We start from the raw sequence: 18,685 nt of genomic DNA on the forward strand, positions 1-18,685 counted from the left end.
TTAATGAAACCCAAGCCAGCAGTGGAGAAAGCCCTTGGTTGGTGGCCTTGGCAGGGCCCCACAAAGGCCAGGAATTGGAGGCACTGGACACTTCTGAAAGAAGAGGTGCACGTGAGGTAAAAACAGAAAGATTTCTGAGTGTCTGCTACTCACCTAGCTTAATGGAACAGAAAGTCTACCTCAGAAGGGTGGAGCCAATAAGTCAGGGCCTACATGGAAGTAAAGTTCCTATATCACTAGAATCACATTAGTAAAAATCTGAATAGGTTAGGACAAGTTAAATTGTATGTTATAAGCTCTAAATCAACCACTAAGAAAATAAAATATAGCTTAAAAATCATTAAAGGGAATTAAGTGTGACATTAGAAAAATTCACTTAATATAAGATACGACAATGAAGGACATGATAGAAACAAAAAAGCAAATGACAGATGTAATGCCAATGAGAACATGAGGTCTAAATGGATTAAATAATCCGATCAAAAGGCAGAGTGTCAGCCTGGATGAAAAAGAGCACGATCCAACATGTGCTGTCCATAAGAGATGCATTTTAGATTCAAAGATACAAATGGGTTGAAAGCAAAAGAGAGAAAAGATATGCTCTGCAAACAACAACCAAAATACAACTGGAGTGTGTATGTTATCGTTAGACAAAATAGATTTTAAAACAAAATTTTACCAGAGATAAGGAAATTTAAGAAAGAGAAACTGGCCAATCCATCATGGAGCTCTAACATAAAAACATATATGAATCTAGTAACAAGAGCATGAAAATAAATGAAAAAAACTGGCAGAAACAAAGGGAGAAAGATATATATAATTCAACCATAATACTTGGAAACTTAAAATCATACCATGTATATTGTAGTCCTCTGATGGAAAAAAATATTTCTTTCTTCAAATATCAACACTAACTTCTTCCTTATGAGAGTTTTGAGGGAGCTCATTTTTCCCTGTTGACATTATCCATCTAAGTGTTATGTAATCAAAATTAGTCAAACTTGAAAACATTTTGAGAGATATTTGGCTAATTTTCCAGAGAAAATTCTAGCACCTCTGTCAAGGTCTCCAGCCTTTGACACTGAAATTTTAAACTGTACAAAGTGGTAAGTAGTCACGCAATCTGCATGCAACTTTATTCTTGCCTCAACAGACTTATTCTATGTATTTTCTCAAGAAATGTTATTAACTTTACCATGATTTAATCTACATCTCAAGAGAGTATTTGAATTGAATGATGAAATTCAGGATTTAAGGTGGCTGCTCTAAGACGTAAAAAAAAGGCAGAGCCAGATAAGGGATACACCATGGTGGTTGATTCGTTTCACCATGTGTGTGTGTGTGTGTTTACTTTTAGCTTTTCTGGGCATCTGGATGTTACCAACTGATAGAAAGTATGCTCTTATGATGTTTAGAACCTGCTTGGATGGCTTCTTCTCTTTGCTCACCCTGCAAGGCCATGGTGGGGTGGGGGGTTTGGGAATACTTAAGCCCAATCATAATACACCGTTAATATCGCTCATTTAATTTGCTTACACTTTTGGAAGGTCTCATTCTAGATGTGATCCGTGGCAGCTCTGTTGCATGACTGACTCATATAGCTAATTCTTCATGAGTCTCCAGTATCATTCCCTTTCCAGGTAATGTTTAGGGAAAAGTGTAAAGCGTTAGGGCAACCCCATAAACTGTAGCCCACCAGGTTCCTCTGTCCTTGGGATTCTCCAGGCAAGAATACTGCAGTGGGTAGCCATTCCCTTCTCCAGGGGATCTTCCCAACCCAGGGATCAAACCTCATTGCTGGCAGATTCTTTACTGTCTGAGCCACCAGGGAAGGGAAGAAGTGGAACTGATATGGTAGTGCTCTGATGCCTTCTAACAGTAGGCCACTTCATTAGGCTCTACCAAGGTTACCACCAAGCATCTGCTCTTGTCTCTGCTGGATGCAGCTGAGAGCGGGACAGGGCCTTGTGTCCATTGGCTGTGTCACCTCATCTTAAGGAAGAAACTGCAGCCTGGACAGGTAAAGTCACTCCACCAGGGACTCCCTGCGAAGGGGGCCAGTGGTGGATGTCAGCAGATCTCTCAGCTCCACCTGGTAGCCTCTAGCATGCTGCATCGATGGCCTCTTTTGGGCCACAGTCCACTTCCTTTCCCACAGGTTTGATCTCCTTTAAGAGTTCTGAATATTCATTGCAATCCTAAATATTCAGAGCCCTGAATTTTCATTGGAAAGACTGATGCTGAAGCTGAAACTGAAACTCCAGTACTCTGGCCACCTGATGCAAAGAGCTGACTCATTTGAAAAGACCCTGATGCTGGGAAAGATTGAAGGCAGGAGAAGGGGAGGACAGAGGATGAGATGGTTGGATGGCATCACTGACTCCAAGAACATGAGTTTGGGTAAACTCCAGGAGTTAGTGATGGACAGGAAAGCCTGGTGTGCTGCGGTCCATGGGGTCGCAGAGAGTCAGACATGACTGAATGAAGAATTCATCTGTGAGCTGGCATAGTGAGTGAGCTGGCAGGGGCCTGCCATCCACCCCGAGAGGACTTCAGCGTCTGCCGTAGATACCCCTCCTCCCGCTCATCCCTTCCAGTCTCTTCACACGGCTGCCTCTGGACACGTGTCTCCTGGCAGCCTCCCTCTGCCCCAGCTTTCCCAGCCACAGACGGGTACTGGGGCCTCTGCCTTTTTGGGGTGACGAAGAGGCAGGAGTTCTGCTGTGGGGCTCCGGAATAGAAGGTGCCAGGCTTTGCAGATGGAGGCTGCTGCTGGGGGCCGGGGCAGAGGGGAAGGCTCTTTGGGCACCCCTGGCCCGGCCTCCTCCTCCCTGCCCCATCCCTCCAGCTGTCTCCCACGATCTCAGACTCAGATCTGCTCTGGCTTTGGGGAAGACAGTCAAGCTCAGCAAAGCAGCAGAAACGCCCAGGACGGCTGAGCTCCCAAGGGAGCATCGACAGCAGCTGGGGTGACAGGCTTGAGGGGCACGCTGCCCTCTGCATGGCTGGAGGCAGGTGTCACTGTGCCATCGGGACCTGGGGTTAAGACGATCTCAGTTATGCTCCGGCTGGTGACACTTGAGTCCTAAGGGCTCTGTTTCTTATTGGTTTCACCTGCCCCAACCTAAACAATAAAAGGCTGAGATAATGTTTAACACCTGCCAGAAAGGGACATTGAGGGAATTATCTTGGAGTCGATGATGTTCTATTTCGCTTTTTCGTGGACAGAGAATCTTCTGTATGATGTATATTCTTTGTTACTTGTTGAGATGCTTTTGGTTCCTAATAAGAGGTCATTTTACATTTACATTTTACATTTAAAGTCACTCAGTTGTGTCCGACTCTTTGCAACCCCTTGGACTATACAGTCCATGGAATTCTCCAGGCCAGAATACTGGAGTGGGTAGCTGTTCCTTTCTCCAGGGGATCTTCCCAACCCAGGGATCAAACCCAGGTCTCCCACATTGCAGGAGGATTTTTTTACCAGCTGAGCCATAATAAGAAGTCAGTTTTTGTAAATGTGCCATGGGTACTTGAAGAAATAAATATGCATTTTCTATAGGTATATTTCAGTGTCTGTCACTGTGCCCAGAAGGTTGTAGGACTTGGTCAATGCTGAAGTCAAATGAGCCTTTTTTTTTTACCTCCAACACAGAGCCTGTATGGCAACTTCAGAATAGGTTTTTGCTTTGTGACATACAAATTTGCTGGGATGTGTCTGTCCCAGAAATGTCTGACTCTATAATATCAGAGATGTGCTCTGCGGATCAGCTGTGTGGGAACCTTCCGGCAGCTCTCTGGAGGACTTCCTCAGGGGAGTGGGGTTGACCACCTGCATGGGGATCAGCTTGGGAGCTTTTTAAAGATGCAGCTTCTGGGCCCGACCCCAGGCCTATGGATCAGAATATCTGAGGATGAGGCCAGAGTCTGACCTTTTAAGACTATCTTCCCACCTGGATTCTGAGGCACTCAGACATTTGAGAACCATAACAGAGGAGCTTGGCAGGCTGCAGTCTGTAGGGCTGCGAAGAGTTGGACCCGATGAACGACTTAGCATGCAGTTAACATGCATGTAGGTCAGGAACCGTCATCTAAGTGACTTTTCAGATTTTCTTCTTTGAAAGAACAAGAAACCTGTATCACTGCGGGAAAAAGCACTCTTGCTTCCTGGGTCTTCCCACTGCTCCCCCAGGTCTGTTGAACACATGGAAATGTCGCTCTATGAAAGAAGAAAGTGAATGTGCGTTGTCCCTATGGTACATCAGTAGCTGCTATTACATACAACTTCTGATTAGATCCTCATCACAACGCTGTGAGATGCTGTAGTGGGGTACACGGTGGCCCCTAAAACAATGTGTCCATGTCCTGACCCCAGTACCTGTGAATGCGACTGTCTATCTTTGGTGGGTTTTTTTTTTTGTTGTTGTTGTTGTTAGCTATGAATCATTAATCTGAAAACTTCTTGAAAATTTATTTATTTTTATTAAAGTATAGTTGATTTGCAATGTATGTGTTAATTTCTGCTGTACAGCAAAGTGAGTATATATACTCAGATATATATATATATACAACTGAATTTATTTATATTATATATTCTTTTCCATTACAGTTCATCACAGGATATTGAATATAGTTCCATGTGCTATACAGTAGGACCTTGTTGTTTATCCATACTCTGCATAGAAGCTTGCATCTGCTAATCCCAACCTCCAACTCCTTTCCTCTCCCAACCCACTTCCCCTTGGTAAGCCTTGGTAACCACAAGACTTGTCTACGTCTGTTTTCTGTTTCCATTTCATATATAGGTTCGTTTGTATCATATTTTAGATTCCACATATGAGTAATATTACATGGTACTTGTCTTTGTCTGAATTACCTCATTTACTATGATACTCTCTAGTTACATCCATGTTGCTACAGATGGCACTGCTTTGTCTTTGTTATGGCTGAGTAGTATTCCACTGTATACATGGACCACATCTTCTTCCTCCATTCATCTGAAATGTGACCTTTTTTGAGAAAGTTTTTACAAGACGTGATTAAAGTGAAGGATCTGGAGATGAGTTTAGCCTGGATTACCCAGTAGGATCTTAATTGTATGACCACTTTCTTTACAAGAGACCAAATGGGGACAGCACAGTCAGACAGGAAAAGGCCATGTAATGATAGAGGCAGAGGGTGGCGTGATGGTGCCACAAGCCGAGGAGCACCTGGAGCCCCCAGAAACTGGAAGAGGAGAGGATGGATCCTCCCCTCAAGCCTTCAGAGGAAGTGTGCTCCTGCCCATATCTTGACTTTGGACTGCTGGCCTCGGGAATTATGGAAGAAAAACTTCCGGTTACATTAAGCCACCTAGTTCGTGGTAATTTGTTATAGCAGCCCCTGGGAGACTAATACCGATTGGTATTGTTATTTCTATTTCTAATCATAGAGCTGGGTCTTCTGTAGTGGAGTCTATTCTATGACCATAACTGCTGGCCCTTAGACAATGGTCACCTTGAACTGATTCTTCCTCTGAGGGCATTTATGATTTAAGCACATTTCTTTCTCCTGTGTTAGACCCAGAGATCATTGCTACCCATTTAGTGCAGTGAAAAGTCTGGGGAAGTTAGAAAATTCCCAATGTCCTGGGCAGGAATCACTCTGGCTGGAAGAGCGTGGTACTTAGTGATGTTCACAGCACAGCCAGCAACAGCACCCCCAAACATGGACGTGGCTGTACCCACGCTCCTGGAGTAGGGAGCTCACCTGAGCCCTAAGCAGGGCAATCCCGTGGGCTTTCACTCGTGTCTGGTCGTGTGTCCATCATTTCAACTCCCTGCACAAATTAGCCTTGACCTTCCCAGCTCACATGAGGGATGCGCTGGGAATAATAACAAAGTTAGTGCTAACCATGGCCCATTTCAGTAACAACCCTCTAAAAATACATCAGGTTTATAAAGTATTCATGGATCTAAAAGCACTTGAGTGTAGTTTTAAGGTGAAAGCATTACCTCTAGATTTAGACAGACCTAGACTGGAATCCTAACTCAGCCATGTGGCTGCTATGATGGACTGTCTGAGTGCCAACATCCTCACTTAACAAAACTGGGTCTCACTTCTGTGGAATGCCATGTGGATTAAAACAAAACAGAGATGATACAGGGCTTATAGCCTCATGACTGGATAAGAAGTGCTGAGAGAGAGCCATCATTATTACTCAATGTCTGAACATTGCAACGAGCTTCCTACTTTTACTGCTTGACCCCAGCCCAAGTTCTAAGGCTTTCTCTATTTCTTAAAATTTACATGGGAAAAATGTGGGCGATGTACAGTTCATTTGAGCCTCTTTTATGGGCTATTTATTAAAAGTTTCTCTGTGGTCTAAAATGACCACATAATTTGAATATTACCCTTTTGCTATTTTATTTTTCTTGTGTGGGAAATGTCAAGTGGGGTGGATTTGAAATGCTACTGACTAGGGATATTAAACATGTGAGTGTTTAATGACAGTTAAAAAAAAAAGTAACGCCAAGCATATGGGATCATTAAATTATTGAAGATGTTTTGCTGCAGTGGATTTATAAATAATACATGTTTAAAAGGTTATTTCCTTTACATTTCTTTAGGGAAAACTGAAGAGTCTTCTCATTTGAGTTTAAAGAGAACTGACAGTGGGAAAAAGGTCAACGAAATGTTCATTCATGCAATTTCTATGCCCCAAATCCCTGAAACTTCAAATAAGAACAAAACCAATTTTACAGAACCGTATCAAATAGTCTCCTTTATTTGCAGAGCAGAATGAGGCAATAGCTTTAATTTAGCAGCTAGGGAGGGAAAAGCTTAAAATATGTTAATAAAAAAAGTTTCATATTAACCAGTATCACTTTTTCCCCCCTGAAGAAAACCTCCAAATTGAAGTTTACTTCTACGGATAAAATCCAAAGAGGAAGCCAACAATTAGTCTCTGAAGCCTGTCAATTTCCTGACACATTAGCTTTTTAAGGTGCTAACCTCTTTTTTTCTGCACCATGATGAAAATCCAAATGACCACAGGTTAAACCCCTGCCCCCAGGCATGGAAGCTTGATGTCTTAACAGCTGGACCACCAGGGAAGTCCTAATTTCCTGACGCAGTAGCTCTTTAGAATATGTTATTCTGATAAAAGAGGATGTGTAGATGTTGCACGGCTTGTGGAGTCATGTATATTGTTCAGATAAACTGCCATTTTTTTTTGAGCCCTTGAAACTATTTTGCTCCAACCAAGACCCGCAATGATATTAACAACGGTGCTCAATACGGTGGCACACTTGCTATAAGGAGAATATTAATAAATATTTTATTTCTAAATAAATTTATTTATGAAAAAAATTAATAAATATTAATAAACATTTAGATCTGCCTGCAGTGCAGGAGACCCGGGTTCAATCTCTGGGTCAGGAAGATCCCCTGGAGAAGGAAATGGCAACCCACTCCAGTATTCTTGCCTGGAAAATCCCATGGACAGAGGAGCCTGGCCTGCTAAATAACATGTCGCTAAATAATCAACAACAACCCCAAAAAAGAAAAACGGAGGATGTGGAGTGACTGGGGACAGATCCTGGGAAGACAATGGAACCAGTTGCAGTTGCCCCTACCCAGGGCTGCCCTCCAAAGCTCTGGAACCCCCGGGAATTATATGACACATGGTGTTTGACGCATATGGGTGGGGGGCACAGAATCCATAGTCTTCATCAGATATGGTCTTGAAGAAAGTTAAGATCCACCTCTTCTTCCTTTTTCCCTTTGGAACTGGCCGAGAGGACGGAGGAGGTGATAGGGTGCAGGTTAAGTGGGGGAAGGAGAAACACCCCAGCTCTTTCCATGTTAATTAACCTCTCACCTCCAGGGAGCCTTTCCACCTCCATAAACCATGATCAGTAACATGAAACTTTCAGTTGGTCCAATAAGGCAAAGCAAAAACTAATCACAGAATGTGAAGCTGAAACAGTACAGCAACATCAGAAAAAGACACACTGTCTTTAAACTTTTATTACTTGAATTAAAAAAAATTTCTTTGAAACTGTGCTTGTTTTCCCCTGTATGCTTGGTCTTAACCTCTTTCTCTGTAATTTTCAAAAATGGTTTGAAGTCTATAATTCAATGACAAAATTCGAGCATTTTTCTGATAATAAGGGGATAGTTTAAATATTTTCTTTGAATGGGAGAATGCATTTACTTTACAAGCTTTTAAGATATACTCTTCCTGAAAATATTTAAAATATATTTTAAAATATTTTATTTAATTTTTATTTAATTTTTATTTTTACTTTATATTACTTTACAATACTGTATTGGTTTTGCCATACATTGACATGAATCCACCACGGGTGTACATGCGTTCCCAAACATGAACCCCCCTCCCACCTCCCTCCCCATAACTTCTCTCTGGGTCATCACCGTGCACCAGCCCCAAGCATGCTGTATCCTGCGTCGGACATAGACTGGCGATTCGATTTATTTTAAAATATTTTAAACATTTTAAGAAATATTTTAAAAATATGTTCAGGCTGTAGATTCACTTAATCGTGTTACTTATTTGTACTGGTAACAGAGTGAGTAAAAATTCCGTGAAAAATTGGATAGAGAGAGATTAAAGGATTTCTGTTGCCAAATTTAATCACATCTTTCTGATAATGGCAGGTCTCAGGGGATGCTAAGTGCTGGGGCCAGAATCCAAACCCGTCTGACTCTAAAGTCCATGTTCTTTCCTCTGCCTCCTTCACCTCTGGTGAGGTCCCTCTGTTGACCCCCTCCCACCCACAAAGTCCCCCCATCCCCCACTCTGCACTTTAGCACCGGGGACAGACATCTGCATGCTCCTGGAAGGAAGAAAGGCCGATTCTGGATGAATCCCATCAGAATCCTTCCTCTAGAGGGGCTTTTTAAGCTGACAGGAGATGGCTACATAGAAGGGTGGTTGGACAAAGCAGAAGACACGAGATACCAGCTTTCCCGCGAGGCTGCGGTGTGTGTCTGTTAGAAAGCATGGAGGACAAATCCATCAGAGCCTGAGAAGTAGAAACAGTAGAGAATGTCGTTGGCACTTTGAAAATAGCCAACCTGGTTTGGATTCTACCCTAAAAACTAGAGAGGCGTAGCCCCGTTTCGGGGTATGTGATGGCTTTTCATCCATCACGGTCAAGTCTTGTCCAGGCCCCTTCTTCCCCTCACTCCCTTTCAGAGGAAACATTTCTACTTGTCTCCACCCCTCCATTCTGAGCCAATCCCCACCCTTGCCAACAGCCAATGCTTTGGTTTTTAGTAAGAGTTTCATATTTTTAATGTTTTATATCCTGGCTAAATATTCTCAGACAGCATTTCCCTTGGTTCAGGAGTAACTACTCATAACTTAAATACATTCCATGCATATTATCTTATCCATTTTTTATCTCTATATTTTAAAATCCATCTCATGGTTCAGCATTAGAAAATTCATCACTATGATTCATTAAGTAAACAAATTAAAAAGTAGAACATCATATTGCTTTTTTATGCTTTTTGGTTTTAGTAGTATCCTTTCACATTCATAATCCAGATCATGAGATAGGCAAGATTTTATCCATCAAGGCTCCCCTTCATTACTCTGCCAAACAGAAAAAACATTGCTGCCATTTTAGTCAACAGTTAATCTTTACTATAAAATATTCTAACACTAAATGAAACTGCAACTCACACAGTGATGCTTAAATCTCATTTGGCAAATCACCAAACTAGCAGATTCTGAAACATGGTATTCTATGAGCTTTAGGGTGTGGATGTGTCCAGGCCCTCCATGAGAACTGACCTTAAATACTTCACAAATACCATACCATCCAGGAATTCACATTTCCTTTATTTAATATAGAATTGTGAAATCTGTAGAAATCTGTAGCTGAATTATTATTTCTTAACTATCTCCTGCTGTTAAAACAAGAACTATGAAACAGATCAAGGGAAGAGAAATTTCTTTGATTATATTCAATAGTTTGCCCCTGTCCAAATCACATATGAAAGGATGTAGACAAATAGAAATTGAGATTAAACTTTGAAGTGGCTGAAGAACTTCCCTAAGATATAGTAAATGTATAAACTGAAAACTGATGTATGTCATGAATTCACTCCTAAATAAATAGACTGAAGGATCACAATGGTTTTGTGAACATTTTTCTTTTCTTCTTTTCCTACTTTCCCAGACTTCTACAAAGAGATCTGTTAGGAGTAATAAAAAGATAAATAAATTTTAGTGATGCTAAAGATATGTACAAACAAATTCTCTTCACTAATGGTAAAGGTGTAAATCAGCATAGACTTTCAGGAAGACTGAAATGTATATACAGATCTTTCTCAACTTACTACGATAGGGTTACATCACCATAAACCCATTGAAAGTTGAAAACAGTAAGTTGAAAATTTGTTTACACGTAAACTACTGAATGTCATAGCCTAGCCTACTTTAAACATGCTTAAACACTTGAATTAGTTCGGCAATGGGTAAAATTGTGTAACGTGAAGCCTGTTTTATAATGAAGTGTTGAGTATCTCACGTAAGTTATATCGAGTACTGTACCGAAAATGGAAAACAGAGTGGTTGTAAGCTGTTGTTTACCCTCATTGTCCCATGGCTCACTAGGAACTGTGGCTGCTGCTGTTGCCAGGCATCACAAGAGACTATCACACTGTATACTGCTAAACCAGAAAAAGACCAAAATGCACAAATTCAAAGTACAGTTTCTACAAAATGCATATAGCTTTTGTACCATTGTAAAAATAAAAAAAATAAGTTTAAACTACTATAACTTAGCGATCATCTGTGTTTTTTTTGGTATATAATTGCTTTACAATGTTGCATTAGATTTTACTGTACAACAAAGTGAATCAGCTATATGTACACATGCATCCACTCCCTCTTAAACCTCCCTCCGCTCCCCATCCTACCCAACTAAGTATTCACAGAGGACCGAGCTGAGTCCCTGGTGCATACACTTTTTTTAATTTCATACTTTAAAAAACTTAATTTAAAAACTAAATTTAAAACGTAAGGAACTATTTAGGAGGTTGGGCCTAAATGTATGTAAAAGTAGGTTCATTCATTGTTCTCAATAGAAAAGTAATTGAAAAAATTTTACAGACATCTGTTAAGAAGGGCCTGGTTAAGTCCATGTCTGATGTAGGGTGCAGCATGCTTGGGGCTGGTGCATGGGGGTGACCCAGAGAGATGTTGTGGGGAGGGAGGTGGGAGGGGGGTTCATGTTTGGGAACGTATGTAAGAATTAAAGATTTTAAAATTTAAAAAATAAAAAAAAATTAAAAAAAAAATTAATAAAATAAAATGTCAGTTAAAAAATCAAAAAAAAAAGGGCCTGGTTAAATAATATATCGTATATATTCAGCAATTTATTAACAAAATGGCCATGTAGATCGCTATATATATATATTTTTTCTTTTTTATTTTAATTGGAGGCTAATTACTTTACAATATTGTAGTGGTTTTTGCCATACATTGACATTAGTTAGCCATGGTGTACATGTGTTCCCCATCCTGAACCCCCCTCCTACCTCCCTCCCCATCCCATCCCTCAAGGTCATCCCAATGCACCAGCCCTGAGCACCCTGTCTCATGCATCAAACCTGGACTGGCGTAGATTGCTGTATATTAACATTAAATAATACCCGCAATATACTACTTGAAAAGGCATAAATATATAGAGAAATATGTCTAATTAGAGAAAGTCTATGTATACATTTATAAATACAGTATGTGGGAAATGTCTGGAAGGCTGTGATCTAAAACTTTATTGGTGCTGTTTTTTCACAGGAGTGGGGACTATTTTGACCATATTGATTATACTGTGGGCATTTTTTTATGAATGGCTGCCAGTATTTTTTGCTTCTTTTCTTCTTTATTATTTCCTGCTTCTCATTTTCCTCCCTTCACTGAATATTGACTCATTTGAAATGAATAAAACACTCATATTCCAATGAAAAAGAGAAGAGATTAAAATAGGATAAACATGAGAAAAATAGGGGAGATATCTTATAGAGCATAAAAATGTGGATACTGGCACCTTAACTTTTGCAAAGCGAAAAGGAGAAACAAAAGAATCATTGACTTTCTGAATGCTGACATTTAAAATTCATTCCCATTTGAAGTAGCAACAGGGATATTTGCTATCACTACTAGTATGCAACACTTTCTGGTAAAGTTATATATTCTCTTATAATTAAAATTAAAGTGCACATGTGTAAAAACAGACAGCTAGTGGGAAGCTGCCGTGCAGCACAGGGATCTCAGTTTGGTGCTCTCTGTGACAACCTAGAAGGGTAAAATTGGGGCCGAGGTCGGGGGTCTGTCCATGGGATCACGGAAGAGCGGGACACGACTTAGTGATTAAACAAAACAAAATGGCTGGTTCATGCTGTTGTATGGCAGAAACAAATACAAAACAGTAAAGTGACTATCAAAAAATAAATTAGAAAAAATTAAAATCCAACAAGCTTTCTAAACCAACATATTATAATCAAGACTAGATTTTACCTTATGGAGGTAAAATGTTAAGTATCTTTCATTGCTAAAATCTCCCCAAATAAAATGATATAAGTGAGAAATTATGAACTAGTAGCTGTAAGATATGAATTCTTTCCAGTAGGCTGGAGTTTGGGAGGAACACGAGAGAAATTTCCAGAAACAGAAAACAGCATTAAACGTATTGCAATTTATTTGACATTTTAAGTGTAGTCTCTCTTCATTTTTATAGCTACACATAGGGTTGCTTCAGGCACATACTAATAAGTAAGATGTACAAGGTACATCATGGTGAAACTTCTGGTACTTTCCAAAGTCTCTGAATTTATTCTTATTTATTCATGTGTAAATTATTCATTTTACATATATCTTCCTTTCTACTAAATTAACATTTAGGATATAATCAAGTTTTATTTTTTAGAGTATTAATAAATTAAAATGTTAGCGTGCAGCTTTTGCAGCTTTTCAGTGTAAACATGAACTCTTAAGCTTTAGAAGAGGTTAATGATTAAGAAGACACCAAATATTAGATGGAAAATGCTTCCTTTACCCTGCTTTTTAGAGATAAGGTATTGGGTTTTTCTATAAAATGATAGGTCCTTAATATTCCACTGACCAAATAAACAAAAATGGAAACTCTTTCAAATGTACACTGTCAATACATATACTTCAAATAGTATTTTTGAAGTGTGCTGTTTTATAAATATAAGGTCCTTCAACAACTTCCTGCTTCATAGCAGAGTATCCTCTCTCTACCCAGAGTATTACAGTGCCAGCCCGTTTTAACATCATTCACCTCTTCTTCCAGGTCACAAGAAATTGTTTTTCATTGAGATGATGGAAAGAATTGAGGTGTGGATGTGGCCAAGCATCAGCTGGTTAGACTCTCACCCTTCATTTTGTTCCTAAAAGCAGATATTTAGTAAATGACAAAACTGTGTTTTGAGTTGTATTCCATGGTGACTGCAGAGCATAGAATTATTCAAACATGTTATTTTAGCAATCCGGACAAGCAGATTTGTCACTAGAGAGTAGAAGTATTTCTGGTACCCATAGAGATTAGATACTCATATTTACCCGTATGAGAATTTAACAAGTCTTCTGATAATATTTTCCTAAATTATTCTTAAATATAGTCAGTATGAAACATATGATATTCAACTGCACTGAAGGTTTTAACATTTGCAATTTAGGAAATTTTGAAGTAATTAAAAAAAAAAACCTTTTAACAAAGGCAGTTAAAAGTAATTGTTAATTACTTACTCTGGGTCAAAAAGATTGATGTAAGCCAGAAAGAAAAACACCAATACAGTATAATAACACATATATATGGAATTTAGAAAGATGGTAACTGTAACCCTGTATGCGAGACAGCAAAAGAGACACAGATGTATAGAACAGTCTTTTGGACTCTGTGGGAGAGGGAGAGGTGGGATGACTTGGGAGAATGGCATTGAAACACGTATAATATCATATAAAAAACGAATCACCAGTCTAGGTTCAATGCAGGGTGCAGGATGCTTGGGCTGGTGCACTGGGATGACCCAGAGGGATGGTATGGGAGGGAGGTGGGAGAGGGGTTCGGGATTGGGAACACGTGCACTCCCGTGGTGGATTCATGTTGATGTATGGCAAAACCAATACAATAAAAAAAAAGATTGATGTAAACTTTTCAAGTATCTTTTTTCCCTAAGCCCACACTTTGTTTTTTACTATGTAAAACTGCAATCAATGACTGTCCTCGAGCTTCTTTGCTTTCTTGCATCCCTTTGCTGTTATTTCAGGAAGGATGGATATAACAATCCCTGGGGAAAAAGAGCAACAACTCAAACTTAAACAGTTGAATTTTTAATGTAACAGAAAGACATTACTGAGATTCAAAACAAATATTTTCTCAAGTTCCAACTATGCTTTTTGTCTGTCTCCTTGGTGGTTTCTGACTTGCCAGTCAGAGCTGAAAAGCTCCTTCCCTATCAATGCAAGCCAGGAACGCTAATACATCATCTGTCCTTGAAGTGGAACAAATATCCTTTACCAGCACAACTGATCCAAAATGAAAAAGAGTATATTACAGCAAACTGTGATGGTTGTCAGTAAGGACACTTTCATTGTGACTATTCATTCACACATCATGAACAACTGCAGTATCCTCTTATCCAAATGAGAAATACCTTTCCCACTCAATCATGTCTTTACAAAGTTAGGGAGCTCTATTTTTAAACTTTGCATTGAAGACAATTCCAGTTATAATAAATCATCATATACACATTTATTAATTCATTTTTCCCCCCTGAACTCTACCCTTCAGAAAGGCATGTGATGCCAATGATGAGCATGATGGTTAAGAATTTTTTGGTGAAGTCTTTCCAGGCCTCTGCTAAATCAGCACAAGGACTGACAGGATAATACCCAGTTCATAGGGATTGTAAGAATAAAATAAAATAATACAGCTAACATATGCTTTAAAAAAAAAAAAAAAAAAGGAGCAGGGCTCAGATGGATTCTCTTCCTCCAGTACAGGAAACAAAGCTTAAGACCTAAACTAACTTCACTTTCAGCCTCTCCCAAGAATGTGACTTTTCATTAGTTAATCTGGGATTACCTGATCAGAATTAATCAGTCAGCTTGATAGACTCCTGCCTCTCCCCTAAAGGATGGCAACCGTGCCTGAAACAGTCCACTCTTTGTCAGAAACTTCCTTTTTCACACCCTCCTGCCTATAAAAGGCTTTGATTGCATACAGTTCCCTGGAGATCCCTCCTATTTGTTAGATAGGATGCTGCCCAACTCATGAATCACTGAACAAAGCCAATTATATCTTCAAATTGACTCAGCTGAATTTTGTTTTTTTAACAATGGAGAGTGATAAAATAAATACTAGCTAATTTTTCAGTCATAATTTGAGGGTACTATTTGTATTACCTTATTATGAATAATTGAAAAATATTTTATTTGCTGTGAAAGTAGCCTAGAGTACTCAAAAGATCTCTGCATAAATAACTCGGCCCTTAGTACTGCCTTTTGAGATACAGTTCTCATGCTGTAGTCTCACAATTGTCTTTATAAAAAACGTGCCAATGCTGAAAAAAAAACAAAGGAAGAACGAATTTAAGAAATGCTCCTCTTTAAAGGACTAGCTTACATAAAAGAGGAAGCTGTGATGAGGGGTTGTGCCCTCTTCAGAGGGGTTGTCCACAAAGAGCAAATTCCTTACTGTTCCCTCTGTTCATCTGATGCTTCAATATTCTAGACATTAAAATAGGGCCAGCTAACCTACTTCCATTCTCATTGACCCAGTCTTTACAGTTCACCATAGATTTTAGAAAAATACTCATGAGTTATTTTTTAACAAACAGTTCTTAAAATGCATCATACATGAATAACAATATTTCAGTATCAGAGACTTCTATCCATGAGCAAATACGTTTCACCCCAAATCCAGCATAAACGATCTAACAAAGAATTCTTTTTCCAATAATAGACATTGCGATCTGATTTGTTGCCCCCACTCTGCACTAGCAACTGCACTATATTTTATTGCCGCTGTGGAAAGGGACTGTTGCCTGGCAATTACAAGTTAACAAGTAATGCTGCCTGCCTACCAGGAGTAAAGCTTCAGCTACTGCACATACAGCCCCTCCTTACCCATCCTACCCTCCCTACACATTTTATTCTCAGAACGGTTTTTATCTGTGTCCCTCATATTCTGATGTCTTATGGTCTTGTTCCACTCAGTTTTATGTATTTTAAAAGCTTCCCTTTGAGACCTTCTCTTTGACTCTTGGCTTATTTAGAAATTTAATTTCCATGGATTTAGAGACTTTCCTGTTGTCTTTTTGTTATTGATTTCTAGTTTGATTCCATTATGGTAAGAAGCACACTATGATTCCAACTTTTTAAAATTTTTGAGGTCTGTTTGATGGCTCATGATAAGGATATGATCTATCTTGGTTAACAGTCCATTTGTGCTTGGAAAAGGGTGTGTTCTGCTGGTTTTGAGTGGCGTGTCTGTATACATCGATTAGATCCTGTTGTTCAGATTTTCCCTATTTTTGCTGATTTCTGTCAAGTAATTCTATTGGTTGCTGGGAATCTCTAACTGTAACGGGATTTATCTGTTTCTTCTTGCAGCTCTATCAGTTTCTGTTTCATATAATTCTGTTTTCGGTGCATACAGTTAGGATCATTATGTCTTCCTATGGGATTACATCTTCTGTCATTACTTAATGCCCCTCTTTGTCTTTAGAAATTTTTTTCCTCTGAGTTACTTTGTCCGATATTACTATCACAGTCCTAAGTAGCATTTTGGAGGCCACCTGTTCTCATGCGGAGCACTGGAAGTCCCTGAGGTCCATATGCATGGTCGCCCCTGAGTCGTGGTGAGGCCTGGGGATGACTGTGATGCAATAAAGCCCAGGTGTGCAATTACCAACTCCCTTCTAGAAGATTCTAGGCCATCTGCTGCTGTTTGAGCCTCACGCTTGGCCTTGGAGCACCAGAGAACTCTACACAGAGGGTGTTTGCTGCTGCAAGGAATGACCTTGGCCGCAAAGTTTCCTGACTGAAGGATCTTCAGAGTAGGAGTGTTTCTATGGCCCCCTCTCATTGAGCCAGGACAGAGCCCCTGGCCTGTGTTTTTGGTGGCCTGGCATACCTGAAATGACAAGCTGGAAGGCTTTCAAAACGTAGCCCACCTGGCCTTTCTGATCTCAGCCTCTGAACCTGTTGCTGCTGCTCCAGAATCGAGTCCACTTAAAACTGTAACTCCAATCCTTTAATTCAATCAAAGTGTCAACTCACTTATTTTCCCAAGAGAGAGACACAGGGTGATGGTTCCAAGAATGGGGGGTGGCACTGTGGGGTCTCGGGCCTCCTTCGCCTGCACTGTCTGATAGCAGTTCCCATGGCCGTTGGTGTGGTCTGATGCTGGATGGAGAATGAGATTTCCCGACCAGGTCCTCATCCATAAATTTGGCTGACATCTCTGGGGATGTCTACCCTCCATGAAACAGGTCCACACCACCTGGAGCTCTGCCAGGCTGTGGAAGTACAGATGGGGAGAAGGGATACTGGATGCTATTGCCAGCTGATTTTAATCCTCTGGACACAGCATTCTAGTTCACAGTGTGCTCTGGTTCTCTGAACAGTATATTCGTGGACAGAGAGGAAGAGTCTTTGGAAGATGTTTATAACTGTTACCTCTGAGAGCTTTCTGGGCTGCAGAGCTAGTTTGCTCCCGACTGATAGCCAATGGATTTATTGACAAGGCCCCTGCTGGAATCTGCAGGTCACAAGGTGACCCTCCTATGAACAGAAGGCACTGTCCTTAGACTTGGGTAACTGTAAAGTCATGGACAAGCATAGTCCATTTCTTTGCCTGCTCTGACCAATAGAAAGCCATTAAGGAAACTTTTGAAAACCCTGAGGCTTATCGTGACTTGACACAAACCTCTTTGGAGGAGGAAGCTGATGAGGTCTCCAGAGAGCGTTTTCTGGGGGCCGTGGAGAACCGCAGAGCAGCTCAGCGAACCCCAGTGGGCTGGGGTGCAACGCGGCTGCCGCTCCCTGAGCTGTGAGCTGTTCTCTCTGGAAGGTGCTCATGTGTCTGGGCAGAAACGTTGGTAGGTGCTGGGAACCCACTGCTGCGCTAGTGACCATCAACATCCTCCTAGCGTTGCACTGTGAGGCCGCTGAAGGTTCTGGATGTGTCTTCAGTATCTACTCCACTGGGAGGTGGTAGCTACTTAGGAGCACATTACATTTGGGATGTCAGCCTGGAATGCATTTCTTCCAGAGAGCTCTGTGACCCTCTGCAGGTCATTTAGATACTTACTTGAACCATCTCCTCAGAGAAGCCTTCCCGCTTCACCCCGTCTAAAAGGAATGTGTATGCACGTGTTCACACACACACACACACACACACACACCACTCAATCCCTCTTTATTTTCTCCCATTAGACTTATCACTGCCTTACATTATGTGTGTGCGTGTTGCTCAGTCGTGTCTGACTGTCTGTGACCCCATGGACTGTAGCCCGCCAGGCTCCCCTGTCCATGGGGATTCTCCAGACAAGAACACTGACGGGTTGCCATTCCCTTCTCCAGGGGATCTTTCCAACTCAGGGATCGAACATGGGTCTCCTGCATTGCAGGCGGATTCTT

This window comes from Capra hircus, chromosome 27 (assembly GCF_001704415.2).
Source record: "Capra hircus breed San Clemente chromosome 27, ASM170441v1, whole genome shotgun sequence".
Lineage (NCBI taxonomy): Eukaryota > Metazoa > Chordata > Mammalia > Artiodactyla > Bovidae > Capra > Capra hircus.